Source organism: Balaenoptera borealis, assembly GCF_965194805.1.
Source record: "Balaenoptera borealis genome assembly, chromosome: 19".
NCBI lineage: Eukaryota > Metazoa > Chordata > Mammalia > Artiodactyla > Balaenopteridae > Balaenoptera > Balaenoptera borealis.
In genome coordinates this window covers 423,345-432,143 of record NC_138878.1, presented here as the reverse complement: position 1 = coordinate 432,143, position 8,799 = coordinate 423,345, and the positions used below count along the sequence as shown (strand labels likewise).

The following is an 8,799-nucleotide window of genomic DNA, read 5'->3' as shown; positions in this document are numbered from 1 at the left end:
TGTGAGTGCTCTAACTGACGTGGGCGGCAGGGCCGTCAGATGCCAGGCGTGCGGCCTTGGGCCCGGGGGGCTCTGGGCGAAAGCTTCCCCTGCTTTGGCGTCTGCCCCAGAGCAAGGGCACCCTGGACCCTTGCCCAGCACACACCTGCCCCCACGCAGATCTGCAACAGCTGCCAAGCCCCGGCTGTGAGGACTTGGTCCTGGCTAGCTGCCGAGCGTGGCTCAGACCCCAGCAGCAACCCCGGGCCAGACTGGTGGGTGGCATCTCACAGAAGGGGACTGAGCTCAGAGACAGGAAGTCATTGGGCCTGGGATGCACTGGAGTGGGGTCCTGAGTTGGGCCACCCAGCCCGGTTCCCAGGGCCCAAAGCCCACAGCCAATAGGCCTCAGCTGTGGTGTATGCGTGTGTGCGTGTGTGCGTGTGTGCGTGCGTGCGTGCGTGCGTGTGTGTGTGTGTGTGTTCCTGGGGACATGGGGAGGGGTCCGGGGGGGGGGTCTCTGTCCTCAGCTGCTTTACCGAAGCCTCTTTCTGACCCCCCTGGCCACCCTGGGCCCGGCCAGTCAGCCTCCCTCTGTGGGCCCTGTCTCTCTCTGGTCGCTGAGCTGGGAGTCATCCAGAGCAGGGTGTGGGCTGGTGGCCGTGAGCGTGTCTTTGGAGCTCTGTGCCCTGCCCAGCATGGACACTTGTCACTCAGTGTTGACCAGGATGTCCCTGAGAACATGAGACGTGATAACTTTCTCCAGCCCTGGGAGGGGCTCCAGAACAGTGCCCCAGGCTCCGTGCCCCAGGGGCAGGATGGCCAGACCCGGCCTCCCTCCCTCCCTTGCCACGTGGCTGAGGTGAGACCCAGGGATTTGGCTTCAGAAACTGGACAGAGCCCAGTGCCAGGTTGAACCAAGCCAGGGAATTGCAGGTTACGTCTTAAGGAACAGAAGTCACTCCCTGCCAGCCACGGCCCGGCCCTGGGCGCTGGCCAACCCCCTCCCAGGCCCTATCCCCAGACATTGGAGTCTGGTCATTCTGACCCTGCAGCTGGACCAGCAGAGCCGGACAGGAATCTATATCTGAATTCTCGCCCAGGAAAATCAGAGGAGACGCCGCGCTGTGGCGCCCTAGGCAGCCTCTCTCCGGGGATTTAACTTCCAGGGGCCCTCATGCCTGATGCTCCGTGGAGGCTCCTGGAAGCCTGGGACCCCGGGAGGGGGCAGCCGGCCAGATGCAGGCTCAGGTGGTCCCAGCGAGGAGCCCAGCCCCCATCCCACCGTGGCAGTCAGCCACAAACCAGGGACGTGGCGGTCCTGCCTCCTGTGGCTGGGGTGGGAGCCACCAGCTGTCAGCCCTGGCGGGGCAGGGCAGACCTGTGGTGTCATGACCGCCCCCCGCCCCAGTCGGTGAGTTTTTCAACTATGGGCCCCTCAGGACCCCAGCTCTTCATTCTGGGAGAAACAGTGGGTGTGGCTACGAGCTCTGGACCTGGAGGCTCCAGGTTCTCACCTGCTTCCTCACTCTATGTGCAGACGTGGGCATCTCCTGTCACGTCCCCCACCTGTGTCTGTCTGTGGAATGAGTGGGCTGACCCTGCAGGGCTCCGAGGGTGAAATAAGACGGCGAGCGTGGCCCACGAGGAGCGTCACTGGTGTTCCAGCCTCCATTCCCCCCCCAACACCCGACCCCCGTGGCTCCTGTTACTGACTCCAAGCTCGCTACTCGACAGGCCAACAAATCAAGAGGCGAGGTGAGGGGCAAGGAATAGGGACTTTATTCAGAAGCCAGCAGCCTGAGAAGATGGTGGACTCGTGTCCCAAAGGACCACCTTCCCTGACTTAGAATTCAGGCTTCTTTTATAGTAAAAGGGGGGAAGGGGGGAAAGCCCTGGTTTTGGCCAGGCTCGGGAGGGATGTGAATTTCTTTCCTCACAGGTGGGCTGGTCAGGAGGTTTCCAGGGAGCTAAACAAAGGTATTTTACCTTAATGCTCATTACCTGGGAGGCAGGGTTCCCTGGGATGGGCCATCATGTATAATTTAAGCTATAGGCAATGTCCCTCTCTTATTTTTTTTTAATAAATTTATTTATTTATATGTATATTTTTTGGCTGCGTTGGGTCTTTGTTGCTGCGCGCGGGCTTTCTCTAGTTGTGGCGAGTGGGGGCTACTCTTCGTTGCGGTGCTTGGGCTTCTCATTGCAGTGGCTTCTCTTGTTGTGGAGCACGGGCTCTAGGCACGCGGGCTTCAGTAGTTGTGGCACACGGGCTTCGTTGCTCTGCAGCATGTGGGATCTTCCCGGACCAGGGCTCGAACCCACGTCCCCTGCATTGGCAGGCGGATTCTCATCCACTGTGTCACCAGGGAAGTCTGGCAATGTCCCTCAGAGTGATTAACTCGTAATAGAATAAAGGCTCTTCCCTCTTACATGCCTCCAGGCTGACGTGGCTGTACTGGTGGCCCCAGAGCTTGAAGGTGACATCGCCACGGTGTCCTGTCCTGCAGAAAAGAGGTTGGGCCTTGGTTCCATGAGAGGTGAGCTTCCCATGGGTGACAGTGGGGAGGGTGGGGTCCTCAGAGTGGGCCCCCCCTCTTACTGTCAGGCCCAGGTGCAGGTCAGCACTGAAGGCCCTGGCTGGGTGGCCAAGGGTAGGCCAGGAAGAAGCAGGTTGAGGGTCAGGGATGGGGTCAGTCTAACGTCCAGGGGAGGTGGAGGCCGGGTCGCCCATCTTGGCCTTTAGACAGCACTGAGTTTCGAGCTTGTGCTGGAGTAATGTGTTCAGTCCCCACAGAGGCGGGAGGGAGGGCAGATGGAGGAGAAAGCTCACGTGGTCCTGGGGGCCCCTGGGCTCCTCGGGGGGAAGGCCAGCAACCGTCTCCCCCGTCCTTAGGGGACACGCTCAAGTCCTAACCCCGGTCCCGCGGATGGGGCCTTCTTTGGAAATAGGGTCTTTGCAGGTGTGATCAAGGTCAAATGAGGTCATAGGATGGGCCCTGAGTCCAGGGATTGGTGTCGCCATAAGAGGAGGAAAGTGCCAATGATGGGACAGGTGCTGTCCCCGCCCCCCCCCCCCCCCATGGCAGGCTGCACAGGGAGCGTGCCCCGACACCTTGGTTTTGGACTCCCGGCTCCAGGACCGGGAAAGAGTGAACTCCTGTTGCTTGTGGTTTTGTGCGGCAGCTCCCAGGAGGTGGGGAGGCTGGGGACCCAGGGGCTGCCTGGGCTTTGGTGCGTCAGGGGCGTCAAGGGACATCTGCGCTTTGTCTTATTTTTCAAATTTTCTAAAATAGTTTATTGTTTAAACAGAAGGACTCCATAACCGCACTTTGTTTTGATACACTATTTTCTCACACCAGGCATACGGACCTGTGATATGGACCAGTTATGACCGACTCTCCCTCCCAGCCCTGCCGGCCCTGGGGGGCGGCCACCTCCTGGGGTCCAGGGCCTGGGGTCCCTCAGGAGCTCCGTCCACCCCTACACCCAACGCTGCACAGAGCGCGAGGTGGCAGGACGCTGGCTTCCACTAGGGGGCGCCCCAAACCAGGCACTCACAGGACCCCGTTCCACGCTGACAGCAAATCTGCAGCTTCTTCCCCAGCTTTACTGAGACGCAGCTGGCAGGTAATATGTGTGAGTTTAAGGCGTGCGATGTGATGATTTGATACACTTACACATTTTGGGACAATTCCCACAGCAAGGCTGGTTACCACCAGCATCACCTCCCATAATCACCTCTTCTTTGTGTGTGGTGATGAGATGTAAGATTACTCTCTGAGCAGCTTTCAGCTATACACACAGTATTGTGAGCTGCAGTCACCATGCTGTACATCAGATCCCAGAGCTTACTCACGACTGGAAATTTCTGCCATTTGACCAACACCTCCCCGTTTCCCCTCCCCCACAGTCCCTGGCCACCACCCTCTACTGCCTGTTTTTATGAGTTTGGCTTTTTAGATTCCGCATGTAACTGAGATCATACAGTGAGAACAGAGGGTTTTTTTCTGTGTGGCTTATTTCACTGAGCATAATGCCTTCTAGGTTCATCCGTGTTCTAGAAATGGCAGGATTTCCTTCTTTTCTATGCTGAATGCTATTCCTCTGCATGTGTGTGTGTGTGTGTGTGTGTGTGTGTGTGTGTGAGAGAGAGAGAGAGAGAGAGAGAGGGTGGGGGTGGGCAAGGAGGGAGAGACAGTCCTCTTTATCCATCGTCCACTGATGGACACTTAGGTTGCTTCCATGTCTTGGCTATTGTGCTGCTATATTGGAATATATATTGGAATATATATTGGAATATATATTGGAATAGTGCTGCTGTGGATGTTGGAGTGCAGATGTCCCTTCGAGGGTGATTTCATTTCCTTTGGATAAATACCCAGGAGTGGAATTGCTGGATCATACGGTAGTTCTGTTTTTAATTTCTTGAGGAAACTCCATACTGTTTCCATAGTGGCTGCACCAATTTACATTCCCACCAACAGTGTGTGAAGGTTCCTTTTTCTCCACATCCTCGCCAATGCTTGTTTTTTCTTGTCTTTTTGATAATAGCTATTCTGACAGGTGTGAGGGGATATCTCACTGTGGTTTTGATGTGCATTTCCCTGATGATTAGTGATGTTGAGCACCTTTTCATGTCCCTGGTTACCATCTGTATGTCTTCTTTTGGAAAATGTCTAGTCAGGTCCTCTGCCCACTTTTTAATTGGGTTATTTGCTCTTTTTTTGCTGTTGAGTTGTGTGAGTTCCTTATATATTTTGGATATTAACCCCTTATCAGATGGATGGTTTGCAAATATTTTCTCCCTTCTGTAGGTTTCATTTTCATTTTGTTAATGGTTTCTTTTGTTGTGCAGAAGCTTTATAGTTGTATGCAATCCCACTCATTTCTTTTTGCTTTTGTTGCTTGTGCTTTTGGTGTCATATCCAAAAAATCGTTGCTGAGACCAATGTCAAGGAGCTTTTTCTCTGTTTTCTTTTCAGGGTTTTGTGGTTTCAGGTCTTACATTTAAGGCTTTAATTCATTTTGAGTTAACTTTTGTGAGTGGTGTAAGATAGCAGTCCAGTTTCATTCTTTTGCATGTAGCTGTCCAGTTTTCCCAACACCATTTATTGAAGAGACCATCCTTTCTCCATTGAGTATTCTTGGCTCCCTTGTCAAATGTTAGTTGACCAGATATGCAGGGGTTTATTTCTGGGCTCTGTATTCTGTTCGTTGGTCTATGTATCTGTTTTTAGGCCAATACCATGCTGTTTTGATTACTGTAGCTTTGTAATATAGTTTGAAATTGGGCTGTGTGATGCCTTCAGCTTGGATCTCCTTTCTTAGGATTGTTTTGGCTATTCAAGGTCTTTTGTGGTTCCATACAAGTTTTAGGATTTTTTTTTTTCTGTGAAAAATGCCATTGGAATTTTGATGGGGATTGCATTGAATCTGTAGATGGCTTTGGGTAGTATAGACATTTTAACAATATGAATTCTTATGATTTATGAACATGGGATACCTTTCCATTTATTTGTGTCTTCAATTTCTTTCATCAGTGCCTCATAGTTTTCAGTGTACAGGTCCTTCACCTTCTTGATTAAATTTATTCCTGGGTATTTTTATTGTTTTTGATGCTATTACAAAGGGGATTTTTTTTTTCTTTTTCAGATAAGGAAAATTTATAATAATTTTTGTCTCAGAGTGAGTATTCTAACATCTCAAGGCAGAAACAGTCATGTGTGTTGTCTGGTGGTAGCTGCTGCTCATTCCCCACTGGGCATTACAGTAGCTGTGGAAATGGGTTAACTCCGAATTCCTAAACACACTTGTTTCCAAGAGCTTGGGATGAGGAATTGTGGACATGTGAGAGGTCAGCCTTGTAAAACCAATTTAAAACATGTGACTGAGAAATTGATTTCAAAGTGTGATTTAAAGTTGAAATCTTGGGCTTCCCTGGTGGCGCAGTGGTTGAGAATCTGCCTGCCAATGCAGGGGACACGGGTTTGAGCCCTGGTCTGGGAAGATCCCACATGCCGCAGAGCAACTGGGCCCGTGAGCCACAATTGCTGAACCTGCGTGTCTGGAGCCTGTGCTTCACAACGGGAGAGGCCGTGATAGTGAGAGGCCCGCGCACTACGATGAAGAGTGGCCCCCACTTGCCGCAACTAGAGAAAGCCCTCGCACAGAAATGAAGACCCAACACAGCCATAGATAAATAAATAAAATTAAAAAAAATAATAAATAAAAAATAAAGTTGAAATCTTACTGGGTACATACAATATTGGACCAGCTCAGAGAGCTTTGGGGGCTCCAGCTTCACAAGTGTAATTTGCTAGATGTACAAGTTTCTACTTGTTCTGTGAGACAACTGTAGGAGCTAAAAAGAAAGTCAAATGGATTGAATATTAATACAATTAAACAAGTTTATAGGAGCTTGTCTACGTTTATAAATGGAATCAAACGTGAATCAAAGACTTTAAAAGTGATGAATAAGCAGAATATTAAACTTCGTAGACTGAACGTGTAAGAAACTGGGATTGAAAGTTTATATCATTAATAAACTGAATTTTATTAAATGGTAAAAGGCACAGTGAACCACATGAAAGCCACCAAATCTCACAGTTGACGTCAGTTTTGGGAACTGGAACCATCCCTTTCCCAGGACAAGTGACTCAGGCCTTTACCCGCCCCCCCCCCCCCCCACAATGAACTGGCAGCCAGAGCAAGGGCTCCTGCATGGACCCTGCCTCTGAGGTCAGGTTTCTGCATGTTCGCCCCCCAGCCCCCTCTCTTCTGGGACTTGTGGATGAAGTGAGACCCCAGAACCCCCAGACTCAGCTCTGATTGGGCCGCTCGGAGGCCAGCCCCTTACCCAGCCTTGGACTCCTTCAGAGCAGGGCCAGGGCCCTGCTGGAGGTGGGTAGTGAGCGGGTGATGTCAGGAGGGTCCAGCAGTGGCGGGGGGTGAGGACTGGGGGCGTGCATGCTGGGCAGGCGCCGGGGTCCTGCCGCTGCTCTGCCTGGGGCATTCGTCGCCCGTGGAGCTGGCTGCCGGCTGGGAGACAGGCCAAGGGCAGCTCTGGGCCGGCGGGCGGCGGCTTCCACCCTCCTGGCAGATTCCCGAGTCCTGCCCGCACCTCGCGGGCTTCCCTGAAACCTCCCCCCACCCCCTGAGGGGCCTCGATCGAGGCCAAGGAAGTGTGGACGCTGCCTGGAGACCCTTTGTCTTCAGGTGCGTGGGGGCAGGGCGGCGGTGCCCCGTGTGAAGGGGGAGACGTTCAAGCTCAGCCTGCCTGGCAAACGCGCAGGAGCTGTGGGAAAACGCTCCTTGGATGTTGCCGCTCGGGGCAGCCTTCCGGCGGGTCCCCGCAGTCACCTTTGACCCACAGAGTAGCGCTGGGAGCTGACCGGGCAGGTAAGGGCACACTTCGAAAACGCTCTCAGCCGCCCTCGGGCGCTGGTGAGACGGGGCCCGCTGGGGGCTCCAAGCCACGCCGTATGCTGCAAACACCCAGCACCCACCGTCCTGACAGACAGCAGGGTGCGTGAGGGCGCGCACACACACGCACGCGCGCACACACACGCACACGCATGCGCGCACACACGCACGCGCGCCTGGCTGAAGAAACGCAAGAAGAGGACACACACAAAGCGCGTGTACGGATGAAGTGCCCTACCAGGCGGGGAGTGAGGGTGGTGTGGGCACCAGAGACGGGGGCGCGATTTCCCGGGGTGTCCGTGGGGACAGAACGGCCCCCAGAGCTGCCACCCCTGATTCCCAGAACCTGGCGCAGGAGCCCCAGGTGGGCCCGATGGAATCGTACGGCGTTAACCGAGCACTTCCCCCAGCCGGTAATCAGGAGTCGACTCACGCCCAGCCGTGGAGCGGGTCGAACCCGCTGCTCTTCCCCGGGACCTCCGGGTCAGGGCCGCCTTGGTTTGGCCTGTGAGACCCAGGGTGGGAGAGCCGGCCAGCGCCCCCCGGACTCGGACCCACAGAACCAGGTTCTGGCAGCCTCAGCGTTTGTGGTAGTTTTTCGGCGGTGATAGAAAACTCCTGAAGGTACCGTTTAAAATCATCTTGATTTTTTGGAACCCTGTGAATGTATTACCCGTTCAAAACAAAGAGCCAGACACAAAAGTCAAAATTAAAAAGGGAAGCCCTGCCGAGGAGGGGGAGCTGGTGCTCTGGGCCGTGGGCCCCTCCCAGGCAGGGTCCTCCTGGAGTCTCCCTCCCGTGGCCGCTGGTAGGACCCACGCTGGCACTGAGCTCCGGTGGTTACCCCGAAGCAGTGGTGGCAGCGGACACGGGGGTAGCAGCTCTGGGACGTTTTGCCCAGAGGCCCCACTGACCGGGCAGAACCCTCCAGCCGGCGTGCACCAGCCCCTCGGTCTCCTACAGCAGCCAAGTCGACCTCGAGGCCGCGGGGCCTGACCACCTGGCACAACCCGCCCATGTTTGTTTGTGTGCGTGTGTATTTGTGCACATGTGTGTGCGTGTGCGTGAGCTTCTACGCCTGTGGAGGGTGAGTGTGGCTCAGGGGCAGCTCCCAGCCCAGGGTGAGGTCTGGGGAGCCCTAAGGGAAGGGTCGAAGTGAACTCTGGACCAGTCAGAGGAGCTCGCAGGGCAGGGGGTCTGCTCAAGGCCCTGAGACAGGCTGGTGAGGGGGCGGTTCCGGGGCCTGGAGCAGTCCCATTACAGCCACGAGGTGCCGTCAGAGGGCAAGAGCCTACACTTCCCAGGCCGCCAAGGAGGAGAAGCAGGGGCTTTAATGTGTATGCTCAACGTTGACCACGCTCGAAACACAGCACAATATAATTATGCCCGTCAAAA

General features: G+C 54.5%; 1 long non-coding RNA gene across 1 annotated transcript; it reads left to right on the top strand.

Moving 5' to 3' along the window:
* The first annotated feature begins 495 nt into the window (after window positions 1–495).
* LOC309617357 lies at window positions 496–6,479 on the top strand. Its single transcript, XR_014237948.1, has 5 exons — window positions 496–1,737; window positions 1,922–1,959; window positions 2,423–2,519; window positions 3,342–3,609; window positions 5,635–6,479. It is a non-coding gene; the product is annotated as an uncharacterized lncRNA (long non-coding RNA).
* The last annotated feature ends 2,320 nt before the right edge of the window (window positions 6,480–8,799 follow it).